The sequence below is a fragment of the Peromyscus californicus genome, unplaced genomic scaffold (assembly GCF_007827085.1).
Source record: "Peromyscus californicus insignis strain IS unplaced genomic scaffold, ASM782708v3 Scaffold_3__1_contigs__length_106647218, whole genome shotgun sequence".
Lineage (NCBI taxonomy): Eukaryota > Metazoa > Chordata > Mammalia > Rodentia > Cricetidae > Peromyscus > Peromyscus californicus.
The window spans coordinates 56533467-56559231 of NW_026294551.1; the positions used below are offsets into that span (position 1 = coordinate 56533467).

Genomic DNA, 25765 nt, shown 5'->3' on the forward strand with positions numbered 1-25765 from the left:
AGTGGCTATATATATTCTGAGGGTAAAGAGGGTACTTATTCGCAAAAGAACTAAAACGATAAACCCCTGCTCCGAAGTTCATAAAATAACAGCATTTATTAAGCACTTTTGTGCCTGGCAGTTTCATAAGTATTTTCTTTCATATGACTTCATTTTCACACAACCTAACAACATAAGAAATATCCCCCTTTTACACATGAGGAAACTGAGTCACAGACAGAGAAGGTAGTTATGCTTGGAGAGTCAGGATTCAAATTCACCTCTGTGTTTTCAAACCCTCACTCCTGACCATCAGTGTTCACCACGTTCTGTTAAGTTGTAATCCATGTGCAAAATTAATTATGAGTAAACAGAAAATAATTAATGTGTCACAGGCACCAGCAGACAGTCTTGACTGGGCCGCTGTCCCCATGTGAGAGCCAAGACAATTGAAACCCAGATGAATCTGCAGTTGCTCTCAAGCTCTAACGGCCATGTCTTTTCTTAATGAAGTATTACTTAATGAATGTATTACCCAAGCCAGATGATTATTGATAGCTTTAAAAAGTTGTAAACATGATCTTTATTAATGAAGTTGTTCATTAGCTCTGTCATTTATGTATTACAATATTAAATGTCTTCAACTAGCCTGAAGTTTGCCGTGAACTTGGCCATTTCTGATCATTGTTTCACTTTTTTGTTCTTCAGCCGCAGGATTTTGTTGTCATCTGGCAGATCAGAATTTCTCAAATTGTCCCTTAGGAGAGCCAGTGATTAGTTTTCACTGTCAGCTTGATTGTGTTTGGTGTGCTGTGGTGATTGGATAAGGCAGCTTCTTGGTGTGTCTTAAGGTTTTTTCCAGGGAGAATTTGTTCTTGAAGACTTGGACCTGATGGATGATTTAATCTATGGATGGGTTCAAATTTGAAATGGATGACCTGGGATGTTGTTGTCTTGAAATTGTGGAGAGTGGTTCGGGGCATGCCTTGGAGGGCTCTCTCTCTTGTCCTGCCCCTGAACACTGTGAATGCCCCACGTGCTTCCTATTTACTGTGATGTAAGTTGCTCCTGCATGCCTTACCTGTCACACTGATCTGAAACCAAGGGTAAGTAAATCGCTTCTTCCCTACCTAAGTTGTTTCTGTCAGGTATTTGGTCAGTGAGCAGAAAACTCACTAATACAGGAGCCTGGTACCCTCTGTTATATGCGGATCTCAGTCACCTTGGGCATCTGTAACAAAACACCATCAGCTAGGAGGCTTAGATGGCAGACATTATTTATCAGAGTTCTGGAAGCTAGAAGTCCAAAGACAGGGTGCCAATAGATTGGATATCTGGCGAGCTTGGCTTCCTGGTTTACAGATACTCTCACTTAACTTGTTTCCTTCATCAGTAAATGAGAGAAAAGAAGAGAAGGGGAGGGTGAAGGAGAAAGGAGAAAAGAACAAAGGAAAAGAGAAAAGAGCAGAGGGGAGGAGAGGCGAGAGAAGAAACGAGGGTGAAGGAGAGGGAGAGGGAAGAGAAGAGGGAGGCAATAGGCAAGCAGATAGAGGGGAGCACTAGTCACATCACGTGAACTCCACCACCCTTGTGAGTCAATGAACCCCTCCAAAGCCCACCCCCAATTACCATCATGCTGGGGATTTAGTCTTTAACTTATGCATTTGAGAGGCGAGGGTATGAACATCCAGTCTACAAACTTCATTCTCAGTTTCACACAAACACAAGAGTTCTCACGGTCATGATGCTCATAAAATCTAGGCCGCAGTGTGTTTGTTCAGGGCAAGACTCGTCAGAGCCTTGGAAGCATACAGTCTGGGCTGTGTCTTTCCTCCATGGAGTAGTTTGCATTCTTGGCTGTCCTCACCTGATGGGAAGATGTACCTCATTGTTCCCTTGCTGGTCACTGTGGTGCCACTGTCACCGCCCAGGCTTCATAAATGTCCACAAAACTGTACAGGATTCTGATTGCCTTCATGAATATAATCATGTTTAGTGTATATCAAAATTGGCTTCTCCTTATCCTTCTAAACTCTGTTCCATTTTGAATGAAAATTGCTTAGATTTTAGTGATTTATGACTTCCTGTGTTGACTTAGCTAAAAATAAAAGCATGGTTTATGTGTTGGCTTTCCAACATCAAAGATCATTCACTATATTCTCCATACAAATTATGAAAGCATGATGTGTACCCAGGTATACTTGAATATTACTCTATTTCTGGTACTAGATTCAACATGTAATAACACTGAGCTGAAAAGAATCACATTTTGGAGCATTTTCCATGTGTAAATCACGTCTATACCTGAGTTAAGTCTTTTAAAGCCCTTTGAAGTAAGTGTTTATGCCTCCAATTTTCTTTTCTTTTTTAAAATTTATTCTTCTCTCATACGTTACATTCCAACCTCAGTTTTCCCTTCCCATTCCCTCCCCCACTTCTTCCCTCCCCCAGATCCTCTCCTCTTCCGTTTCCCTTCAGAAAAGAGCAAGCCTCCCAGGGATATCACCCAAACATGCCATAACAAGTTACAATAAGACTAGGTATAAACCTTCATATCAAGGCTTTAAAACTTATATCCCAGGGAAAGCAAACTACTTAAGTCTACACAAATAATAAAACAGAGGAAATAGGATTTGAACCCTAAATGATGTGACTCTAGAATTCATGCTCTACTTACTGTGAATAAATAAACCAAAGGATGCTGAGAATGAGCCAGTGGGAAGCTTGCCATTTGAAAACAAATCTGATTGATAAATCAATGATAATATAGGACTGTAACTTGGAGGCAGAGCACTTGCCAAGCATGCACAAGGCCCTGGCTTCCATTCTCAGATAATTGAACAACAATAATATTTCTAATTATAATAACAATTTTATTGCTTTCTTGTGACAGAAAATTCTAATGTGAGGTAGAATCCATTTCTGCTAAAGCACAGATGATGATTAAGAAACTAATCAGGAGCTGGGCGGTGGTGGCTCATTCTTTTAATCCAGCACTTGGGAGGCAGAGTCAGGCAGATCTCTGTGACTTCGAGGCCACCCTGGTCTATAGAGTTGGTTCCAGCATAGCAAGGGCTGTTACACAGAGAAACCTTGTCTTGAAAGACAAACAAACAAAAACAAAACAAAGAAGAAATCAGTCAGGGCACAGGAATGTAGCTCAGTTAGCTGAGTGCTTGCCTGGCATTCACAAAAGCCTTGAGTTCAATCCCCAGCACTGCATAAAAACAGACAGATGGCACATGCCTTCAACCCAGCGCTCAGAAGGTGGAGAGTAGAGGATCATAAATTCAAGGTCATCTTCAGCTATGTGGGAAGTTTCAGACCAGCCTAGGCTACAGGATACTATCTGAAGAAGGGGATTGGGAAAGAAGTCCCTAGTACTTGAGGGGGCAGGGGACCTCTGAGGAGGTGGAGTCTCACTCTATGGATAGTCTGAAGAATGTTATGTGTTCTCCCCAAGCTATAAGAATCCAGTGTGACTCAAGAGGGAAAGGTTAAGGTCAATGCCTAACCTCTGAGCCTTCAGCCCAGAAGGGAGACAGACATGAAATGCAAGTGAAGATGTCAGCCTTTCATCCAGCTTCAGTTACCATCTGGGACCAAGTGAGGGGACAGTGCTCCCTAGCAAAGCAGCCTCAATGTTTGTGCCAGTGTTGGCCTAGCCAGCCCAGGTCCATGTGCATGGTACGCAAGTTCCCTACAACTATGGAGTGCACCCCAATCTGTTCTCTCAAGGTCATATAAGACAAACCTGCTTGTTCTCAATAAATACATGCCTTGGTGGTGAGCTGTGATCAACTGAACATTCAGTTTAGTTTAATGGGAATTGCAGAGCTACCAAGAGATGTTGACAAGTAACAGTTGAGATTCTGGTTCAAAGGTAGACTGGATGACACTTTGGAGACACAGCCTTCTGATGGCGTTGCAAGTCAGTCTTCTGAGTAAAGTCACTGTGGACATTATGGTCAAGGAAGCTTCTGGGCTTAGAGAGAATGGGCCTTAGGGAAGCAAAGTGATTAGCATATTATTCAGGATGTAGACTCCCACCTTAATCAATCCAACCTGCATTAATGGGAGAGAAGAGAGCCCATACGTAAAAGGGAGTGATTGACTGCTCTAGCCACCTCACTTTGCAAACTGTCAAGTGCTATCTAAATATAAGTTTGTGCCCTGTTCTAAAGCTAGATCTCCACCTCTGTGTTGACATGAGCAAGCCCCTGATTGAAGCTATTAATCATTTTGCTTAATGAAAGGGATTATGGGAAATGAAACACCTCCCCATGACCCCATCCATCCACTCCTGCTGTCACACTCTGGAATGCATAATGGATTTGTTCTTCTCACTCTTGGAGATCAGGCCCTTCTTACTGAATTTTATCTGCTCAGTGGTCACTACTAATTCCTCCCTGCCTATTTCCCCGTTCCCCTGCTTGCCTGGCTCTCTCCTGGACCAGGAGTTGAGAGGTTGCCAAGAATGTTAAACAATGTGATTACATCACAGGGCTCAACAGGGCAGAGGGCAGGTGAGATAGGAACTGAGAAGAGAACATGGAGACAAGGTCAAGGTTGTTGAGATAATTAGATATTCTCCAATGCCATCATTAAGTCACCTATGAGATGTTTAAATCATCGTTGCTGTTGCAGTAGGTGTTATAACTTGAATAGATCATTAGAGATTAAAAGCAGGACTGGAGACCTGTGTGTGTGTGTGTGTGTGTGTGTGTGTGTGTGTGTGTGTGTGTGTGTGTGTGTGTGTCTTGAAAACCCTGAGCAAAGATTTCTTGAATTCTTTTAATATGGCTCAGAAATGATTTATTTCTATACTTACACCACGTGAAGAAATAAACACCAAACCAAGCAGCATATAGGTTTAATTAAACAAATCCGTTGGAAGGAGAGGCTACAAATAATGGAATAACACTAGTCTAGAGTTAAGATTGTTTCTACCTTCTTCCCGAGTGACCTGGAACAGGACTCCCAGCACGTAGTTGCCTTCAGTTGTGAATGTGTGTTCAAGGTCAGGATCTCAGTTTGAAACGGGACACCATGACATTGGTGACAGAGAAAACACAAGCGCTGGCCCCTATCCAGTCTGAGACAGCCGTGCCTCTCTGTGTACTCCTTTGTTCTCATCCATGTCACGATAAGGAAGTATCCCCAGCTCAGGGGTGTCTATTCAGAAAACAATGAAACTATGTGTGTAAAAGGTCTTCACACGACGCAATACATAGTGTTTTAATGGGGAAATTGTAGACCTTCAGCAAATGGGGTTTGCTGTTAAAACTACAGAAACCAACTCTGGTGAAACAGAAAAATACCAACATCAGAGACCCTCACAGAGAGTCTGAATATTCAAAATATGGCTACCATCGAATCCACCTGTCCCATTCCTGGGTATATATTCAAAGAAATGAAGCCAGTATATCAAAGAGATAGCTGCACACCCATATTTATTGCTTCAGTAGTCACAGTGATTATGATATGAAATCATGGGTGCCTGCAACAGATGAATAAAGGCAATGTGATTTGTATACACAATGAAATATTATCCAGCCATAAAGAAGGATAAAAAAAATCACCACTGCAGGTAGTGAAGGGTGTGAGGAAGGTAGGAAAAGGGAAAGTATATTTCATCAGTGCATGCTGACATATCACACTGCATCCAATGAATACACTGTAATAAAAGCTGTGCAGGAACCAGCATATCCCACACCACTGGAAATATGTAGTTGGGCATTGCTGTTGCCACTACTTCTGGCCACACCACTGACCCTGCAAGGGGCACGATCAAACAACTTCTAAGTAGTCATGTCCTGCAGCATCATCTACCCTGTATCCCTGTGTTTGAAGTCCTGGGTGAGATCAGTTAGTTGACTAAGATTAGATTGTCCGCCTACATTCGGGTTGCCAGGACAACCAGGTTGTGCTGTATCTGACCCACCTTTGTTTTCATACTAGGAGGCAAAATCTTATCATCAACTTTTCTTAGGATTCTTCCCCACATAGGAAGGGCACGTAGGGATCCCCTTCAGGACCATGTGAGTTAAATGAGTTTCTTGGGGTGGGGGGCTCCATTTTATTACTGCTAAGGCTGAGTCCCATGTCTACTCATCCCAAGTCTCCAGGACTTTGTCATCTTTTCACATGTCCTCATCTGAGTGTACTCAATCTTTTAAATGCTTTCTCTCCCCCATGCATCAGCGTGGGCACATTCTTCTGGCTCTCCTGGCTTGAGGCTTTATGAGGATGTGTATCCGTGTAGCATTTTCCTGATGATAAAGCACCATGTGGAGAACATTGTTTTCACAATGAAATTTTAGAGAGCTTTAAATTTAAAATGAAGATTACTATCAGACACATCCTGCAGATTCAGCAGAGGCGTCGCTGGGAAAGGTAATTTGTTCAGCAAAATGGAAAAAGGAAATAGCAGCACAGAGGTGGGGAGGGGGTCCTGGGCCCCAGCAATAGTCATGGTTAAAGTTTATTATGCAGACCCAACAGTGGGTCGTATGGTTCTGAGGACTTGGAGGCTGTAATATGAATCTAGGCTCTGGATCCCGTCGTCAACTCTTACGTTGTATATCATTTCCATTTGCCATTGCCTCTTCACTTCTCCTTGGCACCAAGATACGGTGTAACTGTGAGGCAGAAGGAAAGGGGGCTGAGGGGCTTTTCTGGGCTATCAGCACTGACTGAGAAATAGAAGGCACACCGAGGAGCCTGTCCTTCTCCACCTGTCGCATGATTAGACATGAAGAGAGGACTGGGAAGGTGCATTTGTGTTGAAAGTTTGAGGACATGAGTTCAGATCCCCAGAACCCATGGCCTGAGGCAAAGACAGGCAGACCCCGGAGACCCCTGGCCACAGTCTAGTCCAGATGCTGAACAACGGGTTTTAGAACTAAAGAGGGGAGAATCTGCTGACATTAACTTAAAAAAGAGTAATTTTCTCTCCTCTCCTCTCCTCCCTCTGCCTACCCTTCTCCTCCTCTCCTACTTCCCTCCCCTTCCCCAGCCTCCTCTTCATCATTAAAAAAGTTAGCACTATAATTTTTTTTTTAACTTGTAAACATTTTAAATCTTCTTTTTTTTGAAAAGTTAAAAATTCCTTAATTTTTTTATTTCTGGTGCCACTACCACAAGTTACAGGGCAATATATCTGATGTGATGAAAAGAAAAAGAAAAGGAAAAAGCTGCAACAGATAAAAGACCTCAGGGATGTCCATCTAGTTGACACTATAGTGCATGAATCAATAGTTGCACTTTTTGCAAACTGGCTATGACAGTCCTGAACAAGAAGGGTTTCCTGGTTAAGCTGCAATAACTCTTCTGACTATGGATCATCGCTCCTTCTGTGGCAGATTTTTACAGTTCCTCTAACGCATTTAGGACGACTGTCTCAAAGGAACCTGCAGCTTTCCTGACAACTCCTCGCTCTCCCTCCTTCTAAGAACTGTAGCCCTTTTCTGCTTTTTTTTTTAAACCTTCTGCTACCATATCCACCACTTCCACCACCAGATCCATCGCCACCACCACAGGGACAGCCTGAGCTTCTTCCACCAAAACTGCCCCCCTTTCATGGGCCCATAATTTGATTACTGTTGTCCACTATAGTTTCCAAAGTCATGATTGTTCCCACCACCACCATAGTTACCTCCACCAAAATTTCTTACTTTATTGTAACTATCATATCCTCCTCCACCACCACCATAGCCTCCACCTAGGTTTCCATTTCTTGGTCTACTACCGCCATAGCCTCCTCTACTACTGTAACTAGGGCCACCAGCATAGTTACCATCATCACCTCCAAATCCATTACATCCACCATCACCACCTCCGTAACTACCTCTGCTGCCAGCCTCCTCTTCCACCAAAGTTTTCATCACGACCAATATCACCTCCACCACCTCCAAAGTTGCCTCCATGACCCATAAAGTTGCCAGACCCACCTCCACAACCTCCCTGTGATCCAGGAGACTGCATCTCTTGTTTAGAAAGGGCCTTTTTCACTTCACAGTTATGCCCGTTAATAGAGTGGTATTTCTGAACAACAATTTTATCAACTGTGTCATGATCATCAAAAGTTACAAAAGCAGATCCTCTCTTTTTTCCACTCTGCCTGTCTTCCATAACTTCTATGCTTTCAATGTTGCCATACTTTTCAAAGTGGTCTCTCAGATTATGTTCTTTGTATCTTCTTTAATACCACCAACAAAAAGTTTCTTCACAGTTAAATGGGCACCAGGCTTTACAGAATCCACTCTAGAAACAGCTCTCTTTGGTTCCACCACACGCCCACCAACCTTGTGTGGCAGAGCACACGTTGCAGCATCCACCTTTTCAACACAAGAGTAGGTCACAAAACCAAAGCCCCTGAAACGTTTTGTTTGGGGATCTCTCATTACCACACAGTCTGTAAATGTGTCCCATTTCTCAAAATGTTCTCTTAAGCTATCATCTGTGGTTGCAAAGCTCAGACCACCAATAAACAGCTTCCTCAACCATTCTTGTTCCTTTGGATCTTGACCCTCCATTTTGAGACTGGACTTGTCTCTTCCAACTCGAGTTCACTATCTTAAATCATCTTAAGTTGGGATAAAAGCACCATATTAGTGCAGAACACCTTGTGTATCAGACCCTAATCTGCCTCTCTGTGCCCACTGCACTAGTGCAGCCCAGCTCTGCCTACAGCTTCTGCCCGCTCAGAGGGTATGTGGGGAAAATGTCTCCAGAATGTTTTCACATTTTCTCAGATATCAAAGTGAGAGAAAATGGGCCTCTCAAACAAACAGCACCTGAGGATCAAAATGTGTCCCTCTCCTTGGAGTACCTGTGAAATATATATATATATATATATATATATATATATATATATATATATATATATATATATATACTTTTCCAAAGATGTTACTAATGGCTAAACCACACTCTAGCACCTGGAGTTACAAAGAATAAAATGAAAGATTTCTTGGTAGTGAAATGAATTGTCAGGAACAATATTACAACATAGTTTGCTCCTGTGATACCCACACAGAGCCTGGTGCAGCACCTGTTATTATAGGACACACAGTTTAAGGAGAAAACATACCCTAAAGGTTTGAAGTCTAATTTTATATTTCTAGAGAGGTATAGGGAACCATGAAGTGAAACTATATCATAAAATCCATCATAAAAATTGATTCTCCGACAGTTACATTCCTAGGATGAGCAGCAGTGGCAAAATCAGAAATGCACTAAAAAGGGAAGCCATGGGATATCTGAAGTAGGTGAGCATGCCTGTCAAAGGTGGGCCAAGCCCGTTTCATGGCCATTAGACTTCTGGAACTTGAAAAAGAAGTGTGTGAAGAATAATGTGGACAGTGGACTGAAAATATAAAGGTATTTAAGCCAATAAAGAGAGATTAAGACCTTACTGAACACAGGGAAGGCAACTGTGGGAAAGCACAGAATACAGCCTTTAGGTATGGAAAATGTAGCAAACAAAGCCATGATGAGCAGATGAATTAATAGTTTAAACATCTCCTAAGAGAGAACCAGTGAGTCGGAAAACAAACTGGAGGAAACAAGACTGCAAAGAGGTGATGTCTCATAAAGACTGGGTTAAGCTAAAAAGCATGGAATTTGTAGACTACGGGTACCCAACAGCACTCCCAGAATGAAATGGTGTAAGAACAAGGGGAAGCAATGCTGTGTAGATAATGGTATCCCCAACACTGATAAATCTACAGATTCAAGGAACATGATGAGTCCCCTGGGGCTGAAATAATAACCTAGAATATCCAAATACAACTCACCCCCCACTGCCACTCCCAATCACATTTGTGTTTTAAAGCAGATAGAAATGAATGACAAGGTCCTTGCCTGGGAATGAATTTGAAGTGGCAGCTGGCTTCTCAACATGCACGGTATTGCCAGATGAGGCTTCGGTGAGGTAGTGAGAAGAGCCACCACACCAGCAGTCTGTAGCTAGCTGAACTATCACCCAGGCCTAACAAATCCCAAGACATAGTACTGAGTGAGAAAAGCAAGCTCCGAACAGGATGTGTACTGTGATCATGAAGGAAAATCAGAAAGCTCAACACCAAAGCACTCACTTTTCGAGTAGTGATGTACAAAACAGTGGTAAGAAAAAGGCAGCCACATTTGAGGCCATAGTTACTACTGGGGAAAATAGGAATCAGGTGGAAAGCATGGAGAAGGCAGTAGTTGGATTTCAGGTGTAACTTCTATTACTGTCTATTTCTTTTGATATAAAAGAATGATTTGGGGGATATCTAAAAAAGTATTAGTATTTGTTAAACTTAAATGAAGGCATATAGTGCCCATGATTTTACTTGTGTTTTTATGTGTCCTTGAAATACTTCAAAACAAAATAATTAAAGAAATGAATCTACACCCAATAGAAAGAATGAAAGAAAGGATGTGGAGGAAAGTCAGTCAATGTGGTGGATAGTTGTGAGCAATTTGAAAGAGGCGCGAAAGCCCTCATCCTTGTGGAAAATGACAGTCCATTCCAGTCTGAATGGGATGAGGTGACAAAAGACTGGATGTCCAGGATAGACCATGTCACTGTCTCTGCCTGCAGCAACGATGTGAACACATGTCCTGATGGCACACCCAGACTCTCAGCTTCCTTGTCTTGTAATTAGTGGGACCAGGCTAACCGGAAAGACTCATTCCTTTGCACCATTCTTCTGTTCCTTGAGTTTTCAGATGACTACATATCCAGCCGTAAAAGAATCTGCTCACAGGCTTTTTAGGAAAGATTCCCTTTGCTTCCAGTGACACAGACAATTCTTTCAGATTGTCTTAATTAAGGTGGCGTAGCGCTGATTTTTGCACGATACAAACCTCAGGGCTTGGTGCAGCTTTAAGTACCATGAGTTTTAGGATTCTGAAACACTGCTCTGAGCTCCAGCTACCTCCATTCTTCACCTCTGTGCTGTGCACTCAGGTGCACCAGCTTGCTTCTCCATCATGTGATAGGCCAGATGGTGGTGCCTCTCCAGCCCCTACATCCTCTGGAGTTTTCTGTACAACAAGAAAAGCATAGTTTCTTTCAATAAAATCTCAGTGAAACACTCATTGTGTCTCATTAGCTGTGACAGAGTCCTCAGGCCACCATGGTGCCACTCACTGAAACAGGGCCAGGTTATGCACTGATCAGTGTGAGCTTTGCCCATGCTCCCAGTGGGGACATGGGCATGTGTAAGGCAGCATTCCATCACAATTATAAAGAGAAAAGGTTTGTTTTGGCTCACAATTTTGGAAGTTCCAGTCTAAGGTTGGTTAGTCCCATTCTTTAGGCATCATGGCATGGTAAATGCCAGAGATAAACTGTTGTCATCACAGGCTACTAAGCAAAGAAAATGACTGCTGGGACCACAGTCCTCTTTAGAGATCAGACCCGTAATGACCAAAGGCCTCCCACTTTCCAGCATCACCATCCTGGGGCCCACACTTTCAATACACAGGCCTTTGGGTACTAAAGCAGAGCACAACTTCATCTCAGGTAAATAAACAAGGAGTGTGGAAAAGCTCATTTTTCCCCCAGGATGTGGATGCCCATGAGAGGATGAGTGGATGTTGAGTGACAAAGATCCACCACACCACAGAACCACAGGATGAAGCCCAAGTGAGGACAGCCTAAGAATTTTATTTTCATTTTGTACAGAATGAAAGAAGTATTGGAGGTGATTGAAAGGTCTTAGAAGTGAGGGGCATTCTAAGCATGGAAAGGACCCAAGCAATGGCAGACATAAGTTAGCCTCTATTCCAGCACAACACACCAGGCAGAGGTCCTGTTAATCTTGGGAGATGTTGAAAAGTCAGTCAAGTTCAATTCTAATGGGAATGAAAGATATAATCATGGGAAGTGTGGACCATATTGCCCTTTCCAAATAGCGGAAATGAAGGGTATCGAGGTTTAAGATGAGGTTATAGAGATTTGTGGATGGTGGAGTAAAAATCTTGCTGTCCCTCTGAAGAGAACTGCAGAGATGGTGCTGCATGAGGCAAGCATCAACTGTGCCCATGGCACCTCCTCTGCCAGAAATAGAACACCAGATTCTGTAAGCCATTTATCTTCACAGAACTGCGAGAGAAAATTACATTTATTTCTGCACCACTCTCAAAACACAATAAATCTAAATAAATGTTGTAATACATTTAAAATAACATAGATGTTTACATAATAGTGAGCAGTAAATATTTGCCAGATATGATTCCCATAGAGTTAGATAACTTTGGAAGTGGGGAGCGGTAACGTAAGGGGGAAAAGGAAGTATGAAGGGACCATTTCTCTGTCCTTCTATCCACTTCCACTGATCCAGCTGCTCTAGATCTTCTGCCTCACCTTATTTGCTCCAACTCCCCTTCCTCACCTCTTTTCTCCCCAAAAGAACAAAAGTTACATGCAACTTCCTATCAACCATTTCACGGGCTGAAGAGATATAGCCTACACAACTTGGCGTTATTCATTAGTGTAAATTGTGGTTGCACACAGGAGCCCTGAGGATAATGCAAAAGTTTCCTCAAGTTATTATCTGGCTGCCTTTTAATTAGAGACACCCAGAAGACCCTCTTTTTCATGCCTTTCCCTTTCAGGTTCCGTTCCCTGCAGCCCACAGCATTATTGCACCGGCTCTTGTCCCGAGTCCCCTCCCCAACCTCAATGCTGCTTTAACAAGTCCTGTTCCACCACAGATCTTTGCTCACTGTTCAGGGAAAAAAAAGTCCTCAAGTTAATAAACTCATCAATTCACTTAAAAGATATTTGCTGTGTGGTTTTGCCTCTTGTGGGTTGTGTTCATGACAAAAGGTTTTTTGTGTTAATTACATAAATTTTATGAATCGTGCTAAAGAACTTCCCGCCAAAATGAAGTGGCCTGTAAGGGCTAGTGTGAGATGAAAAGCACAGAAAACCCAAATCTATTCATGAAGGACGAAAACAAGGCCTCCAAACCCTTAATAACTATAGCGAGGGTTTATGGATGGAGGCAAGAGTTGAATTTGGATGTCCCTAGTTTTTTACTAATTCAGATTGAGCTCACATGATGAGCCCAGAACAACATTGAGATGTGTTGATGCACCGCATACACTGCCTATCATGTGAGGCCTGCGTCTGAGATCAATGATCCTTAGCATTCACACAGGCTGTGTCTGTCCTAGGCTGTGCACTAGGTCTGCTCACTTGACCTCCACACATCCCCAAGTGCTAGATATTCCCCAACAACACACAAGAAGGTGTCAGTCCAGAGAAGTAGTGTAGTTAGGTCTTTGTACTCTTTGGGGGCCCCCCGCCACCCAGCTCCCAAATAAATACATGGAAACTTATTCTTATTTATAAATGCCAGCCTTAGCTTGGCTCGTTTCTAGCCAGCTTTTCTGACTTAAATTATCCCATTTCTCTCTGTGTTTTGCCTCTGGGCTTTTATCGTTCTCTATTCTACACCTTTCTTTACTTCTTACTCCAGGCTCAGTTCCTCTGTGACTACTGTCTAGATGTTGACCTCAGCTCCTTAGAACATGGGCCTCTCCGACACGGCAGCTTGTCTACAGAGTGATCTAGAGGTAGGATGAGGAAGAGACAGTAGCAGAGAGAAGGAAAGCCCAGTATTTTAAAACTGAGTTGGAAGTGATACCTCATCTCTAGGTATAGCCAACTGTCAAGATGAGGAAATCCCACAACAGTGTTAATATTAGGGAGTGGAAATCCTGGTAACTATTTCTAGGGCCTCACTCCACAGTATCCAAAGCCTGTCTGTTCAACTGAACTTTGCCCATCAAGCTACAAATAGCCCTTATGGGACTTGGAAAATAAAACCCAATAAACTCACTATCTACATTTAACCTTCAGGTTGAAAGGGACAATTATGGTAATTACCTGCTAACCAAGTGCTCACATTCCTATACTCTCAGTTCTTGGGAGCCAGAGACAGGAGGTTTTCTGTGAGTTGGAGGCTATCCCAGGATATACAATGAGTTCTGGGCCAACCTCAACTACAGAGAGAACTTGACTCAAACTATAAATCAAAATATTTACCTGCAATAAGGTATTTAGCAGGAAAAGAAAGGAGAACTAATATTTGTTGGGGCCCTGTTTTATGCACTATTAGATGTCCCAGGGAATCTGGGATGTCCTCATTTCCCAAATGACAAAACTGAAGGTCACAGACTCCAATGTGTCGCTCACTATAACACACATAGCTGGGAAGGATGGAGTCCTCAAACTGCAAGTTAGGGTTTTCTGCCCCTAAAACCACAATCTCCTCACCTGTCTTGGTCACTAGTGCTGTTTGTCACATTTCCCAGTCCTTTCTGCTGGCCCAAGGGAAGATTGCCTCTCCTGGCCCTCTTGTGATAGATGGGACCTTCCAAATAACTGTGGCCCTTGTGATATGAACAGAAATGCAGAGTCTCACTCCCAGGCCTGAGCATTACATTACAAGGCCTTTCTAAAGATCTTGGCATGGCATCAACAGAACTCAAATCTCTGAGTAACGATGGAGAGTTGGCCCTTTCATCCTACTTACCATCAACATGCAGTGGGCATGCAGAGAGAACAGGAAACTTTGTTATTGGGGATCACTAAGATTTGGGAGCTGGCAGATGTTTGTTACTCCAGCATGGTCCAAAACTTCCTTCTTGGTGTACCACCAAAGAGTAGATGAAGGAGCATGGAATAAGAGAATGTTGTGGCCATATCAATCAATATCGTATTTATTATGGAAGGCTGGGGGAAGAGTACCATAATGTGCCAACTGACAGACTCTTATTTCTAGACACAACTTGGCAGAATAATAAGAAAAATAAAACTGACAGCGTTACTCAGAGGTCACCTCCTTCACTCCGAATGTGCCTTGCCTTAGAACAGCAAAGGACATGAACAGCAGGAGTGATATCTCTTCCTGGACTTCTCAGACACACACAGTACAGCATGGGCCTCTGAGCTGGGCTTATTGGGAGAAGCATCCTCTATCTGCTCTGCTCAACTGTCACTAAGGATCCTGCGTGGCTAGTGGATCATTTTCTAAGCAGGTCTCCCTCATGGGTCTGGGGACTGGCTCACACGAGGGTGGGTTATCAAAATAAGGCAATGTGGAGAGGGACTAGAATATGGATTGTTGCGTAAGTCAGAGGCAGCTTCCCATACCTTCTCCCATTGACAAGCTGGATTCTCTTGGCCTTCCTCATCAGCTCAACTGCTGCTTCTAATGGTGTCTGCTCTACTGTCCTCCACACCACTAAAGACATCCACTCTGTTGTCACTCCTGGTGGGTACAATTCCCTTGATAGATAACAACACCTTCCAACGGGAGCTGTGAGGCAGCGTGTACTCTTCTTCATGACTCTTTCCCTTTAGTCTAACCCCCCATCATACAGAGCTGTATGGTTGCATCAGAATTTCCCTAAAGATCAGAATCCATCAACCAAGAATTTACATTGCCCCCTGCATACTCTGGTCTTCCCATATTCCTTGTGGTACACCCTTCTGGAGGGGGTAACATCAAGGGTATCCCAACTCCTAATGATATTTCTTTCCAAGAAGATAATGATCCATTCCTTCTTCAAACTACCACCATATACATTTGTACCCACCTACCAGAGGGGTTGATCTCACTCCAGAACTATCTGGTCCCTATTCCTCTCCATGTGACACAAAGCTTGCTGAGCCATAAGTTGCTTAGTGTACAGACATTCTAGAGCAAAGGTTCTCAACCTTCCTAATTCTATGACCCTTTAGTACAATTCCTCATGTTGTGGTGACCCCCAACCATGAAATTATTTTCATTGCTATTTCATAACCAATTTTGCTACTGTTATAAGTTGTAATGTGAATGTCGGTGTTTTCTGATTGTTTTAGGTGACCTCTGTGAAAGGGTCATTCAAAACTCAAAGGGTCATGACCCACAGGTTGAGAACCACTGATCTAGAGCATGGAATAGAAGCTGGGGCACCACCTCTCAAGGTAGACTAGATATTCCCAAGTTTAAAATGAAGAAGGCAGCTTTTCCTCAATCAGCCTCACCTATGTTTTGAGCTTCCACCTACAAGAAACTTGAAGAGCTGGTTGGTTCTGTTACTAAATAAAGTGGAAAGCTCACTGACTTGTCCAAACACTCCCACACTCACATTTTGCAGATGTAACAAACTGAGGTCACATGCCTTGCCACTAATAGAATGGCTTTAAAGTACATTTTAGAAGCCTGTATAGATAATGGGCTTATAAGAGGGAATAAAAAGGTCCAAGCTTACACTAGGGGCTTATAGAACCATGATACTGGAAGTTATGAGGTTGTTGAAGAGAGGGTATAAAAGTCTGGAGGTAGTGATAGGCAAATGATTATTGAGAAGAATAAAAAATAAAAAAATAACATTCTGGCTCAGCATTTTTACTTTGGATAGATTTTGCTGGTGGTCAGGAATATCGCTTTTGGGGTAGGTAGGAGTCCTCTGAGCTAGTAAGAACAGAGCAGTAGACACTCAAGACATTCTGCTAGTCCTAAATTTTGGTCTGTTGCACTAGTGTTTATGCTAAGCCCAAATCCCTGAAATTCATAAAAAGAAAGGTTAAAGCTGAATGAGGCTCGGGGCTGGGCTCTGAATCCTAGAGTCAATGAACCTGACACACACATTACATATGGACAGTTGTGGAGGAAATTTGATTTGTTTTATATTTTTACCTTTAAGCAATGGAAACTGAGCCTGCCTAACCCGAGTAAAGAGGAATTTACTGGGAAGGCATCCAGTAACTTATAAAAACAAGAGAAGCAGCCCAAAGGCTTGTCTATCCATGAATGGATAATAAAACACATTTACTCCATAGAATAGAACACAACACAGTCAAAAGAGGAAGGAAGCCTGGCCCTCAGATTGGCATGAGTAGAGCTGGGACTGACACATGGCGTAAAATCAAAGGGCCCCATAACATAAGACCATTCCTGTGCAGTGTCCAGAGAGGCACAGTGGGAGAGCCCAAAGAAGAGTAGGTGTTGTGGGATGGAGAGCTGCAGGAAGTGGAGAATGACGGTGCTTGCTGCAGGTTCTTTGTGAGGGGCTTGGAGATATTCAGAAATTGATTATAGTGACAAGTGCATGCTCTGTGAATCTCTGAAAACCATTTATACTTCAAGTGGGGAAATGGTGTGGCATGCAAATTTGCATCTCAACAAAACTCCGTTACATGGGGACAGACAGGCAGACAGACACACACACACACACACACACACACACACACACACACACACACACACACACACTTTCAGAAAGACTTTGAAAAGGAAATTAAAGCCCTGAAACAGCCCATGGAGAACTCTAGCCATTCTAAAGATCCCATCTCAAAGGGTTTCCTTCAAGGATTCAATGACCTTCAGCTTCTTTTGTCTGTATTTGCTGACTCCAAGTTGCCAAGTCCCGGAGGTCATCCTGTGGACCTTTCTTGGTCATGCTGCCCATTGGATTTGAAAATTTTTAAAACATGAGAGAAAATGCTTCCAAGGTAGCAGTGGGAAAAAAAATCAGTTTATTCTAGTGTCTGTAGTATAGGAGAAAAACTAGTTGTGACATAAGGAACAACTGAAGAGAACAGAAAATGAGTTTGAATACCAAATATCAAATAGGAAAGAAATTGTTGTCTAAAAGGAAATCAAGATATTATTACCAAAAAGGAGAACATGGGTGTTAGAGGCCAGAGTGAGTGCTTTGCTCCCAGCATCCAAGAATTCTTCATAGAAACAATTCCTTTTCGGGGAATTCTTTTGTCCAATCAGCTAGGTCCAGACACACAGACTCAGAATTTCCTTCCAGTCCCCTCACAGTTTGGACTCTTTTATGTAGCAGTAACGTCTAACACCAAGGCAAGTGGGCTAGCCTGAGCTCACCAGCCCTTTGGTCCTGCCTCAAACAATTCTTTTTACAAGTCCCTTCTGAGGTATCTCCTTGCCTCTGAGCATAAGCAAGACATACAGCTAGGTTCAAACTCATTTTCAGTTTTCTTCCTGTATTTCTTATGTCACAACTAGTTCTTCTCAATGAACCACAAAAACTAAAATAAAAATTAATCATTTATTTATTTAATTAATTAATTTATTTATTTATTTTCTTACTTACTTACTTACTTACTTACTTTGCATTGCTCCCTCAATAGCTTTTGCTCTCATGTCTTAAAATTTTTCAAATCCAATCAACAGCCCAGTCCCTACTTACAGTATATTTAAATGACCTTTGAATCTGAAATGCAAAGACATTACTCAAGGCAAAGACGAAGAAAGGGCACACTTTCTACCCTGACATTTTCCACCAATTTTTGAGATAGAAACTCAATTTAACGTTGTTGAAAGAAGCAACTGTTATGGACAGTGTGTCCCCAAATTCATATGGTGAAACCCACACTCCCAGAGTGATAATACTTGGAAAAGTGCCACGAGGGCAAGGTCTGCATGACGGCATTAGTGCCTGATAAGAACAGATGTCCAATGTTCCTCATCTCCTTTCCTTCCTTTTCCTCCCCTCGCCCTCCTCTTCCTTCTCCTCCCCCTCCCTTCACACACATAGAGAAGAGGTTTTATGAATCCATAACAAGATTGTAAGGACAGCGCAGTCCAGGAGAAGCCTTAGAATGAAGCCTACCTTGTAATACCTTCATCTTGAATCTCATGGCCTCAATAATGGTTCGAAATAAATGGCTGGTATTTAAACAACCCACTCTATAGTGTTTTGTTATGATAACCTAAGCAGAAGAATATAGTCACTAAACTGAAACTTTGTCCACATGGTGTTCTATAATAAACTGCCTGACTATCCCATTCTCTTGTAATGTCCATTGACAATTATTTATAATCACTGCACAGCAATCCCAATCACCAGGCATCATTCACTTTCACCTGGATTTCTTCTTGGTTGCACTTATACTGCTCTATTTAGCTACTTAATGTCTGATTATACTGCCAGACTCTCAGCTCCATGATGACAGGATGATGTCCATCCTGAGTTCCTCTGCATCTTGGAAGTTTATCACAGCAGATGCCAAGAAATAGTTGTTGAGTGTATTGGTATGTGAAGGAATCCCAATGCTAGAAATTAGTGATAATTGACCTCTTTGGTTGATTGTTTAGCAAATCTTCTATTTCACGCTTCTGAAGAGCAAAATTGAATGACTGTTCACATTATGATCAACTCCTAATTAAAGCCAAAAGCCCAGGGCTTGGGATCATTTGCATATTGTGTACAATGTCTGGGTTTCTAGATAGCATCTCGTATTGTTCCCCTAAGAGTAAAATATGAGAGAGGGACTTGGTTCCTGGTGCAGTGACAGTATATTAAGGAAGTAGTGGTGGAGGATGGGAAGATGAGGGAGAGAAAGACAAAAATGACTGGAGAGATTTACACTGTCAAGGTCATTGCCTGAGGCCCCATTAAGCTTCAACCTCTGAAATACACAGAACTGTGTGCTCAATGGGTGGAAAGTTGGGCACTGTCTACCAGTCCCAGCTCCTGTTGGCTGAAGAGTTTTTGGAGGCCCTTCCAGTCTAAAAGAAGAAAGAAACACTGCTTGTTATTGGAAAGAGTCACAGGGCAGAGAACCATCCATTCTGACTGTACGAAAGCAGATGGATGCCACCATGGGTGAACAACACCTGGGCATTTTTACTGTATTGTCAGCATTATTTTTGCAGGAATGTTACATTTTTTTTTCATCTTAGTACAGATAGTGAAATGATGTTTCTCTATTCTGTGGAAAACCCTACATGTGGGTGGATGGAATGCTGAGTGAGATAGATCTTCAGCAATCAGAGTGAAAGACTTCTCCATGCACAGCTAGAGTATAACTCACATTTAGAGACACAGGACATAGGTCACGTAGCAGGAGCATGGAAAAGTTGAGCTTAGCTGGGATGAAGGTGTGTGTACAACTGATACAACTGATCTGCCTCACATCTCTAGACAGTAGATCCAGGAGGAGAGCAGGAAAAGATAAAGAGAACAAGCATGCAAAGTCCTGAGAGCTGATCTCATCTGGCTGAGGAACAACTGAGTTCTTTGCCTTTCTACCCCAGAACATCTCTCAAAGAAGAGATTCAAGTGTGTCCACTGGATATGAAAGCACACTCTCCACAGATGCCAAAAGCACTCAGGGACCTGGGAAATCCAGGTGAATCACCAGCATTGCCTGACATAGAACTTCAGAGGAATTTACACTTGAGAGTGGAGGGCAAGTATCTGTAAAGCACTCAGCCACGCCCTGTCCCAGCCATGCCTTCCATGCTGAAAACAAGATGATGTTTGCTAGTCATGTATTCCCAAAGAGATGATGGAAGGTACTAACTAGTATTTAGTGGTGGAGAGTCCTACCTGTCACTAGTGGAAACTTAAAAACAAATGACTCCTTAAAAAAATTGAATAGACTGTCACCTAGAATATCCAACCCGATTTCTGGATCTACTACCTACTAAATTATGTGACAATGTTACTCAAGTTAAGTAGTTCAGCTAATACTAAATGTCATCTCCTGCCTCATTAGCTATGCCTTGTATCCCTAAATATGAGTTGGACTCCAGTTCATTGCTTCCTACAGGGTTAATTTATAGTATACTGAAATTTTTATTTTACTGTTTAATCATATTTTATTACACAGGTAGGAAATTACCATGTACTTAGTATAGCTTAAGAAAGATTAGTTTCTCTTTCCATCTCCATCTTCTGTTCCTTCTGAATAATCTCACACAATCCCTGGAGACATCTAGCTGCAAATCTATCTCTTTCTGTCTCTTTTTGGTGTGAAATTATTCTATTTTGAAGGGGGTGAGCTTTAATGGTCTTGATGACAGCGTTTTCTTCTAGTCCCTCTATTGAAAAGAAAGAGTAGTCATGATCTGTTATGATCTGCCACATATTGGAGTGATGATGGGCCACAGTTGGACTTGGGTCAAAGAAAGGGAGAGATATTCAAGGAGAGCATCTTAATTAAACAGCTAAGGCAGCTGCTGTTGTGAGGATGTGATGAATTCATGCCACATTTACATAGAACCTGCTAAGTGCCGATCACTGGTGCCTTAGGTTCCCAGGAATAAAGACTGACCAAGATGGGAACCTCCCTCATAGAGTATTTTACTCCTTTAGTGGCTACAAGAAAGAGTACAGCAATGCATAAATGGAAAGATGGTGAGCACCAGACACAAATGTCTGTGACTTCATAGTTTGCAGTAAACTCTACTCACCATCTATTGATCCATTGACTTTTGTGGATTTATTGGAGAGAAAAGAGACCACGAAGAGGAGAGATTCCAATCTGCAAGAAGACAACATGCCAATTCTCCATTGACCCCTGCTTTCACTCTTCACCTCCTTTGTCTGTGTGTTCCGTGGGACGTGGACTTACTCCCCAAATGAAGAAGCCAGCTTGGGTGGCAGATTCTTTGTTGACGTCTGAACAGCTGTAGCAGCTGTCTCGTTATGCCACTTCTCTGTGGATTTGGACAAGCTGCAGTTTCTCTAAGCATCTTGTTGCTCATTTACATGAAGTGTAGAACTAGGGATATGGTAGGGCAAGCTCCTGTTACCTAGTGTCAGCCACCTAAAGGATGGAGGGTGCTTAATTGTTCTGTCACTTCTGTATCCACTACTGCTGCCACCAGTGCCATCACTGGCCTGCTTCCAGTAGCTAAGATAACTCTTCACAGTCATGTTTGGCTTGGCCTCTGCTGCTCCAAACACTCCCAATCATACTCTTCTTACAGTTTTCGGGGGAGACACGTGAGCAGGGAGTGAGATGGAGAAACGGGATGTCAAGTAGGAGGAAGGGAAGGAGAGAAAGCCTGCTGAAGTGCAGGGGACAGCCGTGGAAAGGAAAAGAGGGGGTTAAAGAAGGAAAACAAAGGCTGAGTCCCTTGCTACCATTAGTCCATAAAGCAACATCCTTGAGCAGCAAAGGAGATTTTCCCCTCCAGAAACCCACTTCTAAGTCCATCTCAGTCCCTGGGCTAGGAGAAGCCAGGCAACAAGCACTAATTTGAACAAAGTTGCCTTTGCTGGAACAGCCAACTTCACATAAACAAGGGCAGGAGAGCTAACAAGATTTCAAACTACTCCAAAAGAGAAGATTTACGAAAGCTGTGGAGGTAGAATAAGAGTGTTCCTAATTGAAAACAGACCCGAAGTTCTAAGCATGGAGATCCTGGAGAATCATTAGGTATATGGCATAGTTGGACTCTTTGGCATCAGAATGTGGGAAGCCATCTGTATTGCCAGAGGTGAAGCCAGTGGCTTCTGCCAGCAGTGAAGTGCTGAAACGGTCATTATCCCACATCCTGGAAGAGACTCAGGGAGACTCCCAAGCTGGATTGTCAGAAATGTTGCTTAAAGTTTTCAGTCATTTTCAGTTTGAACATCCATAGTCAATAAAAGACAGACTCAAATTACCCCTCCTTTTTCTGGTCTACCGAGAACCTCCATGTGTTCTCAGTCTTCAGTGTGCACACAGTGGGTAATGGAGAAGAAAGGCTAGTCATAGATCTGAGATTCAAACCCAAAGTGTGCTCAGACTCGCCATGCATCTTGTAGTGTTGGACACTTTCGGCTACATTCACTTGATATAAATCTCACACCATGAGCTGTGTCTGGCGCTGTGATGAACAGCCCTGACTGGCCACTAAGGAACCACTTAGTGAGAACTTCGAAAAGAATCTTCTGTGAGCAGTGAGCAGCTCTGTGGACCCAATGCCCTTTGACAGTGAGAGAATGCTGGAGGCCTTATATGCCTAACTAGTGCAATGCCCTGAGCAACTCCTTAAGGGCAGGCCATGGACAGAAGCAGGGAGTAGGGAAACTGAATGCAGCCTCTTCTCTCTCATCTCACCCACTTTCTAGCTCTGTAGGACCTTCTTTGTCACTGCCATTGCCCACACAGACCTGACACCATGCTTTGAGATGGCTGATAGCAGGGATTTTTTGTCAGACTTTCTTTGTACCACCAGCCCCCAAATAATGACACAGAGGCTTTTTATTAATTATGAAAGCTTGGCCTTAGTTTAGGCTTGTTCCCAGCTAGCTCTTATAACTTAAATTAGCTTGTTTCTATTAACCTACACTCTGCCAAGTGGCTTGTTACCTCTCTTCCATTCTGTACATCTGATTCCTTCTGTGTCTGGTTGGTGAATTTCATGTGCCTCAGATTCTTCCTGAGTTCCTCTCTCTCCCTGGAAAGGCTGCCTATCCTGTGCTGCCTAGCTATTGACCATTCAGCTCATTTTTGTTCACCTATTTATTTCTACTTACTTTATATCCCAACCATAGCCTCCCCCCATTCCCCACTTCCAATCCCTTTCCCTCATCCCCCCACACTATCAACCCCCTCCTCTTCTGTCTCCATCCAGGCAAGGGCAGGTCTCCTGTGAGTATCAACAAAACATGGCATATCAAGTTGCAGTAAGATTAAACACCTCCCCATGAATTAAGGCTGGGCAAGGTGATCCAGTATAAGAAGTAAGGTCCTCAAAGCCAGTAAATGAGTCAGAGACAGCCCCTGATCCTGCTGTTAGGAGTTCCATAAGAGGGCCAAGCTACACAACTGTAACATATATGCAGAGTGCCTAGGTTAGTTTTATGCAGGCTCCCTGGTTGTTAGTTCAGTCTCTGAGAGCCCCTATGAGCCCAGGTCCTTGACCCATCTGGCTCCTACACTCTTTTATACTCCGCCTCTGCAGGATTCCAGAACTCCATCTGATGTTTGATTGTAGCTCTCTACATCTCTTTATTAAACCAATCAGAAGTTGCATTAGGCAGAGACACATCTTCACAGTGGACAAAATGATTATCTCACAACAGTGGCTGTCCAACCTTTTGGCATTTTATACAATTGTGTCTTAGTATTACAATACCTGTACTATAACTCCCCAAACAGCCTCAGACTCAAGGTCACATGAATGCTAAGTGAAAACGAGGCTGCCAGCACATCATTGGGGGACCAGCATGAATGTGATCTATTTGGCTCTGCTTACTAATAGGGCCTTTCCAATGATTGACCCTTTTCTTTCTTGTATGTCCTCTTTTAAATAAATAAATAAATAAATAAATAAATAAATAAATAAATAATGACTGGAAGGATGAAAGAATAAATAAAACCACTACACCTGTCCTTCTTGTCACTCCAGTAGAGCCCTGATTTTGAGAACTAGCAGAGGAAACATTGTGTCCTGAAAATTAGTCCTTTGGTTCCAGTCCCAGCTTGCCCTTCACTAGCTTTGTGACATTAAGTATTCTTCCATAACTACACAAAAGCCACTTGACATCAGTCCTGTAATCTAGATAGAAATTTTTCCCATGGCTGTATAAAACATGGAATCAACAGAGTCTTTGGCTTCCTCACCTGAAAATGATGCTAATGGTGGTCCCTAACTCAGAGGGCTGTTACAAGGCTGAAATAAAGTAGCATTGTGAAACCCTTAGTGCAATTACAAGGGCTCAGTGTGGTTGCCTTGCATAATCTATGCAAATAAATCCAGAGATCACCATTTGCCTTGGGGGACAGCATCCTTCTACAAGCAAGGCTTTCACTACCTGTCAGAAGGATGGGAGGGGAACTGGGGACATGAGGTTGCAGTATGGGCAGTGCAGCTGGGCGATTCTGGACTGTCAGTGAGCCTTCAGTCTAATGGCATCTCACTTGTCTTTCACATCTTCAGCAGAGGTACCCCTCATTAAGATTTCGTTAGAACCAAGGAAAGGCATGACACTAATTCCTGTCCATCTTGGTACTTTGAGCACTAAAGCTAAGCAAAGATCTCCATATCAGCTGAGTTTAAGTGGAAGGGCCAGCGGTACAGATGTCAGCCTCTCTCTCTCTCCCACATGGTCTGGAGTATTTGAATAGAAGCTGCATCTGACAGTTTGACACATGCATTTGACCCAGCATAAGAAGTCTTGTCTTGACGGACACCCTTGGGATTGGAGGAGTTTCTTTTCTCTTGCAGCTGCCGGAGCCTTCAGACAAAGGCTGCCCATCTTGGTGTAGAGCACATGGCTCAGAATTCACACACCCAGACTCTGTCTTCACCGCCACTATTTCCTATGCTTGTGTCCTTGGTCCCATCCCCAAAGCAGGCAGCTTGATGCCCCTCCCAAGCACAGCAGTGATGCCATGATTTCCAATATTCCTAGAAGTTAGTGGTGTCTACTGAATAACTTAAGGTTCTAAATATTTGCAGAATAAAAGCCAAGTGCCTGAACATGCACAAATATGCTAGTCACTTCCCATTCAGAGCTGGGCATAGAGTCATTTCCCTTTATATAAAGGATTTGACACATCCCATCTTCAATGACAAGCATGAAATAAGTCAAAGGAATAAAAAAATCAAGATTAAGAAAGGAAGAAGAAAATTAAAGTTTTTGTCTGTGTGTCACATGTTTTATGAAGATGGCAGTAAAGTGCCTTTGCCTGAATTGTGGAAAAACCCTTCATGAGATGAGAGGTCTCTCAGAGCAATCCAGAGTAAGATTCACAGTAACTCATTCACGGGGGTGCAGGAGGATGTGTTCTATGGATTCAGATGCTCTGATCCACACAACACAGGAATAATAATTTTTAAAAATCCAGGCTTCACTCTTACATTACCAAAAGAGAAGCTTCTGCCTGAAGGCACAGATCCAGGTGGACTTGTGTCTCAAACAGCCATGCCATACAGCTTACACCACAGAGAGAAGCAGAGAGGACTGATTTTTTAAAACGATGTATTAATATATACTAATTTACTCTATTCTTTTAACTGATTTTCTTGCTTCCTAG

General features: G+C 42.8%; 1 protein-coding gene, 1 long non-coding RNA gene and 1 pseudogene across 3 annotated transcripts in view; 1 reads left to right on the plus strand and 2 right to left on the minus strand.

Moving 5' to 3' along the window:
- Shisa6 (shisa family member 6) overlaps positions 1-25765 on the plus strand; it is a 314399-nt gene that overhangs the window by 173070 nt on the left and 115564 nt on the right. The window lies entirely within an intron of this gene.
- The window catches only part of LOC128121857 (uncharacterized), a 223959-nt gene that overhangs the window by 42514 nt on the left and 155680 nt on the right, over positions 1-25765 (minus strand). The window lies entirely within an intron of this gene.
- Positions 5241-8604, minus strand: LOC128121856 (heterogeneous nuclear ribonucleoprotein A3-like; annotated as a pseudogene).